The sequence below is a fragment of the Symphalangus syndactylus genome, chromosome 14 (assembly GCF_028878055.3).
Source record: "Symphalangus syndactylus isolate Jambi chromosome 14, NHGRI_mSymSyn1-v2.1_pri, whole genome shotgun sequence".
Classification (NCBI taxonomy): domain Eukaryota; kingdom Metazoa; phylum Chordata; class Mammalia; order Primates; family Hylobatidae; genus Symphalangus; species Symphalangus syndactylus.
In genome coordinates, this window is record NC_072436.2 from 59,018,860 (window position 1) to 59,034,005 (window position 15,146).

The following is a 15,146-nucleotide window of genomic DNA, read 5'->3' on the forward strand; positions in this document are numbered from 1 at the left end:
TAAAAAGTAAGGTTCAACTCTGTTAGTTGAATGCACAGAACAGAAAGAAGTTTCGCAGAATGCTTCTCTGTAGTTTTTATTTGAAGATATTCCTTTTTCCAATAGAGGACCCTTGGCGCTCCAATTGTTCACTTGCAGTTTCCCCAGAAGGAGTGTTTCAGAACTTCTCAATCAAAAGTAATGTCAAATTCTGTTAGTTGAATGCACAGAACAGAAAGAAGTTTCGCAGAATGCTTCTGTGTAGTTTTTATTTGAAGTTATTCCTTTTTCCACTATAGGCCCCTTAGCGCTCCGAATGTCCACTTGCGCTTTCTACAGAAAGAGTGTTTCAGATGTGCACAATCCAAAGTAAGGTTCAACTCTGTTAGTTGAATGCAAAGAAGAGAAAGAAGTTTCACAGAATGCTTCTGTGTTGTTTTTATTTGAAGATATTCCTTTTTCCACTTAAGGATCCTAAGCCCTCCAAATGTCCACTTGCAGTTTATACAGAAAGAGTGTTTCAGAACTGCTCAATGCAAAGTAAAGTTCAACTCTTTTAGCTGAATGCATAGAAAAGAAAGAAGTTTCACAGAATGTTTCTGTGTAGCTTTTATTTGAAGATAGTCCTGTTTCCACTATAGGCCCTTTATCGCTCCGATTGTCCCCTTGCAATTTCTACAGAAAGTGTGCTTCAGAACTGCTCATTAAAAAGTAAGGTTTAACTCTGTTAGTTGAATGCACAGAACAGAAAGAAGTTTCGCAGAATGCTTCTCTGTAGTTTTTATTTGAGGATATTCCTTTTTCCAATAGACGACCCTTGGCGCTCCAATTGTTCACTTGCAGTTTCCCCAGAAGGAGTGTTTCGGAACTTCTCAATCAAAAGTAATGTTAAATTCTGTTAGTTGAATGCACAGAACAGAAAGAAGTTTCGCAGAATGCTTCTGTGTCGTTCTTACTTGAAGATATTCCTTTTTCCACTAAAGGCCCCTTAGCGCTCAGAATGTCCACTTGCAGCTACTGCAGAGAGAGTGTTTCAGAGCTGCTCAATTAAAAGTAAGCTTCAACTCTGTTAACCGAATGTTCAGAGCCCAAAGAAGTTTCACACAATGCTTCTGTGTAGTTTTTATTTGAAGATATTTCTTCTTCCACTATAGGCCCCTTAGTGCTCTGAATATCCACTTCCAGTTTCTACAGAGAGAGTGTTTCAGAACTGCTGAATCCAAAGTAAGCTTCAACTGTGTTAGTTGAATGCACAGAACAGAAAGAAATTTCACAGAATGCTTCTGTGTAGTTTTTATTTGAAGTTATTCCTTTTTCCACTATAGGCCCCTTAGCGCTCCGAATGTCCACTTGCACTTTCTACAGAAAGAGTGTTTCAGATGTGCACAATCCAAAGTAAGCTTCAAGTCTGCTAGTTGAAAGCGCAGAACAGAGAGAAGTTTCACAGAATACTTCTGTGTAGTTTTTATTGGAAGATATTCCTTTTTCCAATGTAGGCCCCTTAGCGATCGGAATGTCCACTTGCAGTTTCCGCAGAAGCAGTGTTTTAGAACTGCTGAATCAAAAGTAAGGCTCAACTCTGTTAGTTGAATGCAAAGAAGAGAAAGGAGTTTCACTGAATGCTTCTGTGTTGTTTTTATTTGAAGATATTCCTTTTTCAACTAAAGGATCCTAAGCCCTCCAAATGTCCACTTGCAGTTTCTACAGAAAGAGTGTTTCAGAACTGCTCAATGCAAAGTACAGTTCAACTCTTTTAGTTGAATGCACAGAACAGAAAGAAGTTTCACAGAATGCTTCTGTGTAGCTTTTATTTGAAGATACTCCTCTTTCCACTATAGGCCCTTTAGCGCTCCGATTGTCCACATGTAATTTCTACAGAAAGTTTGCTTCAGAACTGCTCACTAAAAAGTAAGGTTCAACTCTGTTAGTTGAATGCACAGAACAGAAAGAAGTTTCGCAGAATGCTTCTCTGTAGTTTTTATTTGAAGATATTCCTTTTTCCAATAGAGGACCCTTGGCGCTCCAATTGTTCACTTGCAATTTGCCCAGAAGGAGTGTTTCAGAACTTCTCAATCAAAAGTAATGTCAAATTCTGTTAGTTGAATGCACAGAACAGAAAGAAGTTTCGCAGAATGCTTCTGTGTAGTTTTTATTTGAAGTTATTCCTTTTTCCACTATAGGCCCCTTAGCGCTCCGAATGTCCACTTGCGCTTTCTACAGAAAGAGTGTTTCAGATGTGCACAATCCAAAGTAAGGTTCAACTCTGTTAGTTGAATGCAAAGAAGAGAAAGAAGTTTCACAGAATGCTTCTGTGTTGTTTTTATTTGAAGATATTCCTTTTTCCACTTAAGGATCCTAAGCCCTCCAAATGTCCACTTGCAGTTTCTACAGAAAGAGTGTTTCAGAACTGCTCAATGCAAAGTAAAGTTCAACTCTTTTAGCTGAATGCATGGAAAAGAAAGAAGTTTCACAGAATGTTTCTGTGTAGCTTTTATTTGAAGATAGTCCTGTTTCCACTATAGGCCCTTTATCGCTCCGATTGTCCCCTTGCAATTTCTACAGAAAGTGTGCTTCAGAACTGCTCATTAAAAAGTAAGGTTTAACTCTGTTAGTTGAATGCACAGAACAGAAAGACGTTTCGCAGAATGCTTCTCTGTAGTTTTTATTTGAGGATATTCCTTTTTCCAATAGACGACCCTTGGCGCTCCAATTGTTCACTTGCAGTTTCCCCAGAAGGAGTGTTTCGGAACTTCTCAATCAAAAGTAATGTTAAATTCTGTTAGTTGAATGCACAGAACAGAAAGAAGTTTCGCAGAATGCTTCTGTGTCGTTCTTACTTGAAGATATTCCTTTTTCCACTAAAGGCCCCTTAGCGCTCAGAATGTCCACTTGCAGCTACTGCAGAGAGAGTGTTTCAGAGCTGCTCAATTAAAAGTAAGCTTCAACTCTGTTAACCGAATGTTCAGAGCCCAAAGAAGTTTCACACAATGCTTCTGTGTAGTTTTTATTTGAAGATATTTCTTCTTCCACTATAGGCCCCTTAGTGCTCTGAATATCCACTTCCAGTTTCTACAGAGAGAGTGTTTCAGAACTGCTGAATCCAAAGTAAGCTTCAACTGTGTTAGTTGAATGCACAGAACAGAAAGAAATTTCACAGAATGCTTCTGTGTAGTTTTTATTTGAAGTTATTCCTTTTTCCACTATAGGCCCCTTAGCGCTCCGAATGTCCACTTGCACTTTCTACAGAAAGAGTGTTTCAGATGTGCACAATCCAAAGTAAGCTTCAAGTCTGCTAGTTGAAAGCGCAGAACAGAGAGAAGTTTCACAGAATACTTCTGTGTAGTTTTTATTGGAAGATATTCCTTTTTCCAATGTAGGCCCCTTAGCGATCGGAATGTCCACTTGCAGTTTCCGCAGAAGCAGTGTTTTAGAACTGCTGAATCAAAAGTAAGGCTCAACTCTGTTAGTTGAATGCAAAGAAGAGAAAGGAGTTTCACTGAATGCTTCTGTGTTGTTTTTATTTGAAGATATTCCTTTTTCAACTAAAGGATCCTAAGCCCTCCAAATGTCCACTTGCAGTTTCTACAGAAAGAGTGTTTCAGAACTGCTCAATGCAAAGTACAGTTCAACTCTTTTAGTTGAATGCACAGAACAGAAAGAAGTTTCACAGAATGCTTCTGTGTAGCTTTTATTTGAAGATACTCCTCTTTCCACTATAGGCCCTTTAGCGCTCCGATTGTCCACATGTAATTTCTACAGAAAGTTTGCTTCCGAACTGCTCACTAAAAAGTAAGGTTCAACTCTGTTAGTTGAATGCACAGAACAGAAAGAAGTTTCGCAGAATGCTTCTCTGTAGTTTTTATTTGAAGATATTCCTTTTTCCAATAGAGGACCCTTGGCGCTCCAATTGTTCACTTGCAGTTTCCCCAGAAGGAGTGTTTCAGAACTTCTCAATCAAAAGTAATGTCAAATTCTGTTAGTTGAATGCACAGAACAGAAAGAAGTTTCGCAGAATGCTTCTGTGTAGTTTTTATTTGAAGTTATTCCTTTTTCCACTATAGGCCCCTTAGCGCTCCGAATGTCCACTTGCGCTTTCTACAGAAAGAGTGTTTCAGATGTGCACAATCCAAAGTAAGGTTCAACTCTGTTAGTTGAATGCAAAGAAGAGAAAGAAGTTTCACAGAATGCTTCTGTGTTGTTTTTATTTGAAGATATTCCTTTTTCCACTTAAGGATCCTAAGCCCTCCAAATGTCCACTTGCAGTTTATACAGAAAGAGTGTTTCAGAACTGCTCAATGCAAAGTAAAGTTCAACTCTTTTAGCTGAATGCATAGAAAAGAAAGAAGTTTCACAGAATGTTTCTGTGTAGCTTTTATTTGAAGATAGTCCTGTTTCCACTATAGGCCCTTTATCGCTCCGATTGTCCCCTTGCAATTTCTACAGAAAGTGTGCTTCAGAACTGCTCATTAAAAAGTAAGGTTTAACTCTGTTAGTTGAATGCACAGAACAGAAAGAAGTTTCGCAGAATGCTTCTCTGTAGTTTTTATTTGAGGATATTCCTTTTTCCAATAGACGACCCTTGGCGCTCCAATTGTTCACTTGCAGTTTCCCCAGAAGGAGTGTTTCGGAACTTCTCAATCAAAAGTAATGTTAAATTCTGTTAGTTGAATGCACAGAACAGAAAGAAGTTTCGCAGAATGCTTCTGTGTCGTTCTTACTTGAAGATATTCCTTTTTCCACTAAAGGCCCCTTAGCGCTCAGAATGTCCACTTGCAGCTACTGCAGAGAGAGTGTTTCAGAGCTGCTCAATTAAAAGTAAGCTTCAACTCTGTTAACCGAATGTTCAGAGCCCAAAGAAGTTTCACACAATGCTTCTGTGTAGTTTTTATTTGAAGATATTTCTTCTTCCACTATAGGCCCCTTAGTGCTCTGAATATCCACTTCCAGTTTCTACAGAGAGAGTGTTTCAGAACTGCTGAATCCAAAGTAAGCTTCAACTGTGTTAGTTGAATGCACAGAACAGAAAGAAATTTCACAGAATGCTTCTGTGTAGTTTTTATTTGAAGTTATTCCTTTTTCCACTATAGGCCCCTTAGCGCTCCGAATGTCCACTTGCACTTTCTACAGAAAGAGTGTTTCAGATGTGCACAATCCAAAGTAAGCTTCAAGTCTGCTAGTTGAAAGCGCAGAACAGAGAGAAGTTTCACAGAATACTTCTGTGTAGTTTTTATTGGAAGATATTCCTTTTTCCAATGTAGGCCCCTTAGCGATCGGAATGTCCACTTGCAGTTTCCGCAGAAGCAGTGTTTTAGAACTGCTGAATCAAAAGTAAGGCTCAACTCTGTTAGTTGAATGCAAAGAAGAGAAAGGAGTTTCACTGAATGCTTCTGTGTTGTTTTTATTTGAAGATATTCCTTTTTCAACTAAAGGATCCTAAGCCCTCCAAATGTCCACTTGCAGTTTCTACAGAAAGAGTGTTTCAGAACTGCTCAATGCAAAGTACAGTTCAACTCTTTTAGTTGAATGCACAGAACAGAAAGAAGTTTCACAGAATGCTTCTGTGTAGCTTTTATTTGAAGATACTCCTCTTTCCACTATAGGCCCTTTAGCGCTCCGATTGTCCACATGTAATTTCTACAGAAAGTTTGCTTCAGAACTGCTCACTAAAAAGTAAGGTTCAACTCTGTTAGTTGAATGCACAGAACAGAAAGAAGTTTCGCAGAATGCTTCTCTGTAGTTTTTATTTGAAGATATTCCTTTTTCCAATAGAGGACCCTTGGCGCTCCAATTGTTCACTTGCAGTTTCCCCAGAAGGAGTGTTTCAGAACTTCTCAATCAAAAGTAATGTTAAATTCTGTTAGTTGAATGCACAGAACAGAAAGAAGTTTCGCAGAATGCTTCTGTGTAGTTTTTATTTGAAGTTATTCCTTTTTCCACTATAGGCCCCTTAGCGCTCCGAATGTCCACTTGCACTTTCTACAGAAAGAGTGTTTCAGATGTGCACAATTCAAAGTAAGGTTCACCTCTGTTAGTTGAATGCAAAGAAGAGAAAGAAGTTTCACAGAATGCTTCTGTGTTGTTTTTATTTGAAGATATTCCTTTTTCCACTTAAGGATCCTAAGCCCTCCAAATGTCCACTTGCAGTTTCTACAGAAAGAGTGTTTCAGAACTGCTCAATGCAAAGTAAAGTTCAACTCTTTTAGCTGAATGCACAGAAAAGAAAGAAGTTTCACAGAATGTTTCTGTGTAGCTTTTATTTGAAGATAGTCCTGTTTCCACTATAGGCCCTTTATCGCTCCGATTGTCCACTTGCAATTTCTACAGAAAGTGTGCTTCAGAACTGCTCATTAAAAAGTAAGGTTCAACTCTGTTAGTTGAATGCACAGAACAGAAAGAAGTTTCGCAGAATGCTTCTCTGTAGTTTTTATTTGAAGATATTCCTTTTTCCACATTAGGCCCCTCAGCGCTTCGAACTTCCGCTTTCAATTTGTACAGAAATAGTTTTGCAGATCTGCTGAACCAAAAGTAAGGTTCACTTCTGTTGGTTGAATGCGCCTAAGAGAAAGAAGTTTCACAGAATGTTTCCGTGTAGTTTTTAGTTGAAGATAGTCCTTTTTCCACAATAGACCCCTTATCGCTCTGAATGTCCACTTGCAGTTTCTACTGAAAGAGTGTTTCAGAACTGTTCAATCAAAAGTAAGGTTGAACTCTGTCAATTGAATGCACGGAACAGAAAGAAGTTTCGCAGAATGCTTCTGTGTAGTTTCTATTTGAAGATATTCTTTTTGCCACTAACGGCCCCTAAGCGCTCAGAATGTCCACCTGTAGTTTCTACAGAAAGAGTGTTTCAGAAATGCTCAAAGGAAAGTTCCACTCTGTTAATTGAATGCGCAGAACAGAAAGAATCCTCACAGAATGCTTCTGTGTAGTTTTTATTTGAAGATATTTCATTTTCCACTATACGCCCCTTAATGCTCTGAATGCCCACTTGCAGTTTCTACAGAAAGAGTGTTTCAGAACTGCTGAATCAAAAGTAAGTTTCAACTCTGTTAGTAGAATGCACAGAACAGAAAGGAGTTTCAGAGAATGCTTCTGTGTAGTTTTTATTTGAAGTTATTCCTTTTTCCACTATAGGCCCCCTAGCGCTCCGAATGTCCACTTGCAGTTTCTACAGAAAGAGTGTTTCAGAAGTGTTCAATCAAAACAGATGTTGAACTCTGTGAGGTCAATGCACAGAACAGAAAGCAGTTTCGCAGAATGCTTCTGTGTAGTTCTTACTTGAAGATATTCCTTTTTCCACTAAAGGCCCCTTAGCGCTCAGAATGTCCACTTGCAGCTACTGCAGATAGAGTGTTTCAGAGCTGCTCAATTAAAAGTAAGCTTCAACTCTGTTAACCGAATGTTCAGAGCCCAAAGAAGTTTCCCACAATGCTTCTGTGTAGTTTTTATTTGAAGATATTTCTTCTTCCACTATAGGCCCCTTAGTGCTCTGAATATCCACTTCCAGTTTCTACACAGAGAGTGTTTCAGAACTGCTGAATCAAAAGTAAGCTTCAACTGTGTTAGTTGAATGCACAGAACAGAAAGAAATTTCACAGAATGCTTCTGTGTAGTTTTTATTTGAAGTTATTCCTTTTTCCACTATAGGCTCCTTAGCGCTCCGAATGTCCACTTGCACTTACTACAGAAAGTGTGTTTCAGATGTGCACAATCCAAAGTAAGCTTCAAGTCTGCTAGTTGAAAGCGCAGAACAGAGAGAAGTTTCACAGAATACTTCTGTGTAGTTTTTATTGGAAGATATTCCTTTTTCCAATGTAGGCCCCTTAGCGATCGGAATGTCCACTTGCAGTTTCCGCAGAAGCAGTGTTTTAGAACTGCTGAATCAAAAGTAAGGCTCAACTCTGTTAGTTGAATGCAAAGAAGAGAAAGAAGTTTCACTGAATGCTTCTGTGTTGTTTTTATTTGAAGATATTCCTTTTTCAACTAAAGGATCCTAAGCCTTCCAAATGTCCACTTGCAGTTTCTACAGAAAGAGTGTTTCAGAACTGCTCAATGCAAAGTACAGTTCAACTCTTTTAGTTGAATGCACAGAACAGAAAGAAGTTTCACAGAATGCTTCTGTGTAGCTTTTATTTGAAGATACTCCTCTTTCCACTATAGGCCCTTTAGCGCTCCGATTGTCCACATGTAATTTCTACAGAAAGTTTGCTTCAGAACTGCTCACTAAAAAGTAAGGTTCAACTCTGTTAGTTGAATGCACAGAACAGAAAGAAGTTTCGCAGAATGCTTCTCTGTAGTTTTTATTTGAAGATATTCCTTTTTCCAATAGAGGATCCTTGGCGCTCCAATTGTTCACTTGCAGTTTCCCCAGAAGGAGTGTTTCAGAACTTCTCAATCAAAAGTAATGTTAAATTCTGTTAGTTGAATGCACAGAACAGAAAGAAGTTTCGCAGAATGCTTCTGTGTAGTTTTTATTTGAAGTTATTCCTTTTTCCACTATAGGCCCCTTAGCGCTCCGAATGTCCACTTGCACTTTCTACAGAAAGAGTGTTTCAGATGTGCACAATCCAAAGTAAGGTTCAACTCTGTTAGTTGAATGCAAAGAAGAGAAAGAAGTTTCACAGAATGCTTCTGTGTTGTTTTTATTTGAAGATATTCCTTTTTCCACTTAAGGATCCTAAGCCCTCCAAATGTCCACTTGCAGTTTCTACAGAAAGAGTGTTTCAGAACTGCTCAATGCAAAGTAAAGTTCAACTCTTTTAGCTGAATGCACAGAAAAGAAAGAAGTTTCACAGAATGTTTCTGTGTAGCTTTTATTTGAAGATAGTCCTGTTTCCACTATAGGCCCTTTATCGCTCCGATTGTCCACTTGCAATTTCTACAGAAAGTGTGCTTCAGAACTGCTCATTAAAAAGTAAGGTTCAACTCTGTTAGTTGAATGCACAGAACAGAAAGAAGTTTCGCAGAATGCTTCTCTGTAGTTTTTATTTGAAGATATTCCTTTTTCCACATTAGGCCCCTCAGCGCTTCGAACTTCCGCTTTCAATTTGTACAGAAATAGTTTTGCAGATCTGCTGAACCAAAAGTAAGGTTCACTTCTGTTGGTTGAATGCGCCTAAGAGAAAGAAGTTTCACAGAATGTTTCCGTGTAGTTTTTAGTTGAAGATAGTCCTTTTTCCACAATAGACCCCTTATCGCTCTGAATGTCCACTTGCAGTTTCTACTGAAAGAGTGTTTCAGAACTGTTCAATCAAAAGTAAGGTTGAACTCTGTCAATTGAATGCACGGAACAGAAAGAAGTTTCGCAGAATGCTTCTGTGTAGTTTCTATTTGAAGATATTCTTTTTGCCACTAAAGGCCCCTAAGCGCTCAGAATGTCCACCTGCAGTTTCTACAGAAAGAGTGTTTCAGAAATGCTCAAAGGAAAGTTCCACTCTGTTAATTGAATGCGCAGAACAGAAAGAATCCTCACAGAATGCTTCTGTGTAGTTTTTATTTGAAGATATTTCATTTTCCACTATACGCCCCTTAATGCTCTGAATGCCCACTTGCAGTTTCTACAGAAAGAGTGTTTCAGAACTGCTGAATCAAAAGTAAGTTTCAACTCTGTTAGTAGAATGCACAGAACAGAAAGGAGTTTCAGAGAATGCTTCTGTGTAGTTTTTATTTGAAGTTATTCCTTTTTCCACTATAGGCCCCCTAGCGCTCCGAATGTCCACTTGCAGTTTCTACAGAAAGAGTGTTTCAGAAGTGTTCAATCAAAACAGATGTTGAACTCTGTGAGGTCAATGCACAGAACAGAAAGCAGTTTCGCAGAATGCTTCTGTGTAGTTCTTACTTGAAGATATTCCTTTTTCCACTAAAGGCCCCTTAGCGCTCAGAATGTCCACTTGCAGCTACTGCAGAGAGAGTGTTTCAGAGCTGCTCAATTAAAAGTAAGCTTCAACACTGTTAACCGAATGTTCAGAGCCCAAAGAAGTTTCCCACAATGCTTCTGTGTAGTTTTTATTTGAAGATATTTCTTCTTCCACTATAGACCCCTTAGTGCTCTGAATATCCATTTCCAGTTTCTACACAGAGAGTGTTTCAGAACTGCTGAATCAAAAGTAAGCTTCAACTGTGTTAGTTGAATGCACAGAACAGAAAGAAATTTCACAGAATGCTTCTGTGTAGTTTTTATTTGAAGTTATTCCTTTTTCCACTATAGGCTCCTTAGCGCTCCGAATGTCCACTTGCACTTACTACAGAAAGTGTGTTTCAGATGTGCACAATCCAAAGTAAGCTTCAAGTCTGCTAGTTGAAAGCGCAGAACAGAGAGAAGTTTCACAGAATACTTCTGTGTAGTTTTTATTGGAAGATATTCCTTTTTCCAATGTAGGCCCCTTAGCGATCGGAATGTCCACTTGCAGTTTCCGCAGAAGCAGTGTTTTAGAACTGCTGAATCAAAAGTAAGGCTCAACTCTGTTAGTTGAATGCAAAGAAGAGAAAGAAGTTTCACTGAATGCTTCTGTGTTGTTTTTATTTGAAGATATTCCTTTTTCAACTAAAGGATCCTAAGCCTTCCAAATGTCCACTTGCAGTTTCTACAGAAAGAGTGTTTCAGAACTGCTCAATGCAAAGTACAGTTCAACTCTTTTAGTTGAATGCACAGAACAGAAAGAAGTTTCACAGAATGCTTCTGTGTAGCTTTTATTTGAAGATACTCCTCTTTCCACTATAGGCCCTTTAGCGCTCCGATTGTCCACATGTAATTTCTACAGAAAGTTTGCTTCAGAACTGCTCACTAAAAAGTAAGGTTCAACTCTGTTAGTTGAATGCACAGAACAGAAAGAAGTTTCGCAGAATGCTTCTCTGTAGTTTTTATTTGAAGATATTCCTTTTTCCAATAGAGGACCCTTGGCGCTCCAATTGTTCACTTGCAGTTTCCCCAGAAGGAGTGTTTCAGAACTTCTCAATCAAAAGTAATGTTAAATTCTGTTAGTTGAATGCACAGAACAGAAAGAAGTTTCGCAGAATGCTTCTGTGTAGTTTTTATTTGAAGTTATTCCTTTTTCCACTATAGGCCCCTTAGCGCTCCGAATGTCCACTTGCACTTTCTACAGAAAGAGTGTTTCAGATGTGCACAATCCAAAGTAAGGTTCAACTCTGTTAGTTGAATGCAAAGAAGAGAAAGAAGTTTCACAGAATGCTTCTGTGTTGTTTTTATTTGAAGATATTCCTTTTTCCACTTAAGGATCCTAAGCCCTCCAAATGTCCACTTGCAGTTTCTACAGAAAGAGTGTTTCAGAACTGCTCAATGCAAAGTAAAGTTCAACTCTTTTAGCTGAATGCACAGAAAAGAAAGAAGTTTCACAGAATGTTTCTGTGTAGCTTTTATTTGAAGATAGTCCTGTTTCCACTATAGGCCCTTTATCGCTCCGATTGTCCACTTGCAATTTCTACAGAAAGTGTGCTTCAGAACTGCTCATTAAAAAGTAAGGTTCAACTCTGTTAGTTGAATGCACAGAACAGAAAGAAGTTTCGCAGAATGCTTCTCTGTAGTTTTTATTTGAAGATATTCCTTTTTCCACATTAGGCCCCTCAGCGCTTCGAACTTCCGCTTTCAATTTGTACAGAAATAGTTTTGCAGATCTGCTGAACCAAAAGTAAGGTTCACTTCTGTTGGTTGAATGCGCCTAAGAGAAAGACGTTTCAGAGAATGTTTCCGTGTAGTTTTTAGTTGAAGATAGTCCTTTTTCCACAATAGACCCCTTATCGCTCTGAATGTCCACTTGCAGTTTCTACTGAAAGAGTGTTTCAGAACTGTTCAATCAAAAGTAAGGTTGAACTCTGTCAATTGAATGCACGGAACAGAAAGAAGTTTCGCAGAATGCTTCTGTGTAGTTTCTATTTGAAGATATTCTTTTTGCCACTAAAGGCCCCTAAGCGCTCAGAATGTCCACCTGCAGTTTCTACAGAAAGAGTGTTTCAGAAATGCTCAAAGGAAAGTTCCACTCTGTTAATTGAATGCGCAGAACAGAAAGAATCCTCACAGAATGCTTCTGTGTAGTTTTTATTTGAAGATATTTCATTTTCCACTATACGCCCCTTAATGCTCTGAATGCCCACTTGCAGTTTCTACAGAAAGAGTGTTTCAGAACTGCTGAATCAAAAGTAAGTTTCAACTCTGTTAGTAGAATGCACAGAACAGAAAGGAGTTTCAGAGAATGCTTCTGTGTAGTTTTTATTTGAAGTTATTCCTTTTTCCACTATAGGCCCCCTAGCGCTCCGAATGTCCACTTGCAGTTTCTACAGAAAGAGTGTTTCAGAAGTGTTCAATCAAAACTGATGTTGAACTCTGTGAGGTCAATGCACAGAACAGAAAGAAGTTTCGCAGAATGCTTCTCTGTAGTTTTTATTTGAAGATATTCCTTTTTCCAATAGAGGACCCTTGGCGCTCCAATTGTTCACTTGCAGTTTCCCCAGAAGGAGTGTTTCAGAACTTCTCAATCAAAAGTAATGTTAAATTCTGTTAGTTGAATGCACAGAACAGAAAGAAGTTTCGCAGAATGCTTCTGTGTAGTTCTTACTTGAAGATATTCCTTTTTCCACTAAAGGCCCCTTAGCGCTCAGAATGTCCACTTGCAGCTACTGCAGAGAGAGTGTTTCAGAGCTGCTCAATTAAAAGTAAGCTTCAACTCTGTTAACCGAATGTTCAGAGCCCAAAGAAGTTTCACACAATGCTTCTGTGTAGTTTTCATTTGAAGATATTTCTTCTTCCACTATAGGCCCCTTAGTGCTCTGAATATCCACTTCCAGTTTCTACAGAGAGAGTGTTTCAGAACTGCTGAATCTAAAGTAAGCTTCAACTGTGTTAGCTGAATGCACAGAACAGAAAGAAATTTCACAGAATGCTTCTGTGTAGTTTTTATTTGAAGTTATTCCTTTTTCCACTATAGGCCCCTTAGCGCTCCGAATGTCCACTTGCACTTTCTACAGAAAGAGTGTTTCAGATGTGCACAATCCAAAGTAAGCTTCAAGTCTGCTAGTTGAAAGCGCAGAACAGAGAGAAGTTTCACAGAATACTTCTGTGTAGTTTTTATTGGAAGATATTCCTTTTTTCAATGTAGGCCCCTTAGCGATCGGAATGTCCACTTGCAGTTTCCGCAGAAGCAGTGTTTTAGAACTGCTGAATCAAAAGTAAGGCTCAACTCTGTTAGTTGAATGCAAAGAAGAGAAAGAAGTTTCACTGAATGCTTCTGTGTTGTTTTTATTTGAAGATATTCCTTTTTCAACTAAAGGATACTAAGCCCTCCAAATGTCCACTTGCAGTTTCTACAGAAAGAGTGTTTCAGAACTGCTCAATGCAAAGTACAGTTCAACTCTTTTAGTTGAATGCACAGAACAGAAAGAAGTTTCACAGAATGCTTCTGTGTAGCTTTTATTTGAAGATACTCCTCTTTCCACTATAGGCCCTTTAGCGCTCCGATTGTCCACATGTAATTTCTACAGAAAGTTTGCTTCAGAACTGCTCACTAAAAAGTAAGGTTCAACTCTGTTAGTTGAATGCACAGAACAGAAAGAAGTTTCGCAGAATGCTTCTCGGTAGTTTTTATTTGAAGATATTCCTTTTTCCAATAGAGGACCCTTGGTGCTCCAATTGTTCACTTGCAGTTTCCCCAGAAGGAGTGTTTCAGAACTTCTCAATCAAAAGTAATGTCAAATTCTGTTAGTTGAATGCACAGAACAGAAAGAAGTTTCGCAGAATGCTTCTGTGTAGTTTTTATTTGAAGTTATTCCTTTTTCCACTATAGGCCCCTTAGCGCTCCGAATGTCCACTTGCACTTTCTACAGAAAGAGTGTTTCAGATGTGCACAATCCAAAGTAAAGTTCAATTCTTTTAGCTGAATGCACAGAAAAGAAAGAAGTTTCACAGAATGTTTCTGTGTAGCTTTTATTTGAAGATAGTCCTGTTTCCACTATAGGCCCTTTATCGCTCCGATTGTCCCCTTGCAATTTCTACAGAAAGTGTGCTTCAGAACTGCTCATTAAAAAGTAAGGTTCAACTCTGTTAGTTGAATGCACAGAACAGAAAGAAGTTTCGCAGAATGCTTCTCTGTAGTTTTTACTTGAGGATATTCCTTTTTCCAATAGACGACCCTTGGCGCTCCAATTGTTCACTTGCAGTTTCCCCAGAAGGAGTGTTTCAGAACTTCTCAATCAAAAGTAATGTTAAATTCTGTTAGTTGAATGCACAGAACAGAAAGAAGTTTCGCAGAATGTTTCTGTGTCGTTCTTACTTGAAGATATTCCTTTTTCCACTAAAGGCCCCTTAGCGCTCAGAATGTCCACTTGCAGCTACTGCAGAGAGAGTGTTTCAGAGCTGCTCAATTAAAAGTAAGCTTCAACTCTGTTAACCGAATGTTCAGAGCCCAAAGAAGTTTCACAAAATGCTTCTGTGTAGTTTTTATTTGAAGATATTTCTTCTTCCACTATAGGCCCCTTAGTGCTCTGAATATCCACTTCCAGTTTCTACAGAGAGAGTGTTTCAGAACTGCTGAATCCAAAGTAAGCTTCAACTGTGTTAGTTGAATGCACAGAACAGAAAGAAATTTCACAGAATGCTTCTGTGTAGTTTTTATTTGAAGTTATTCCTTTTTCCACTATAGGCCCCTTAGCGCTCCGAATGTCCACTTGCACTTTCTACAGAAAGAGTGTTTCAGATGTGCACAATCCAAAGTAAGCTTCAAGTCGGCTAGTTGAAAGCACAGAACAGAGAGAAGTTTCACAGAATACTTCTGTGTAGTTTTTATTGGAAGATATTCCTTTTTCCAATGTAGGCCCCTTAGCGATCGGAATGTCCACTTGCAGTTTCCGCAGAAGCAGTGTTTTAGAACTGCTGAATCAAAAGTAAGGCTCAACTCTGTTAGTTGAATGCAAAGAAGAGAAAGGAGTTTCACTGAATGCTTCTGTGTTGTTTTTATTTGAAGATATTCCTTTTTCAACTAAAGGATCCTAAGCCCTCCAAATGTCCACTTGCAGTTTCTACAGAAAGAGTGTTTCAGAACTGCTCAATGCAAAGTACAGTTCAACTCTTTTAGTTGAATGCACAGAACAGAAAGAAGTTTCACAGAATGCTTCTGTGTAGCTTTTATTTGAAGATACTCCTCTTTCCACTATAGGCCCTT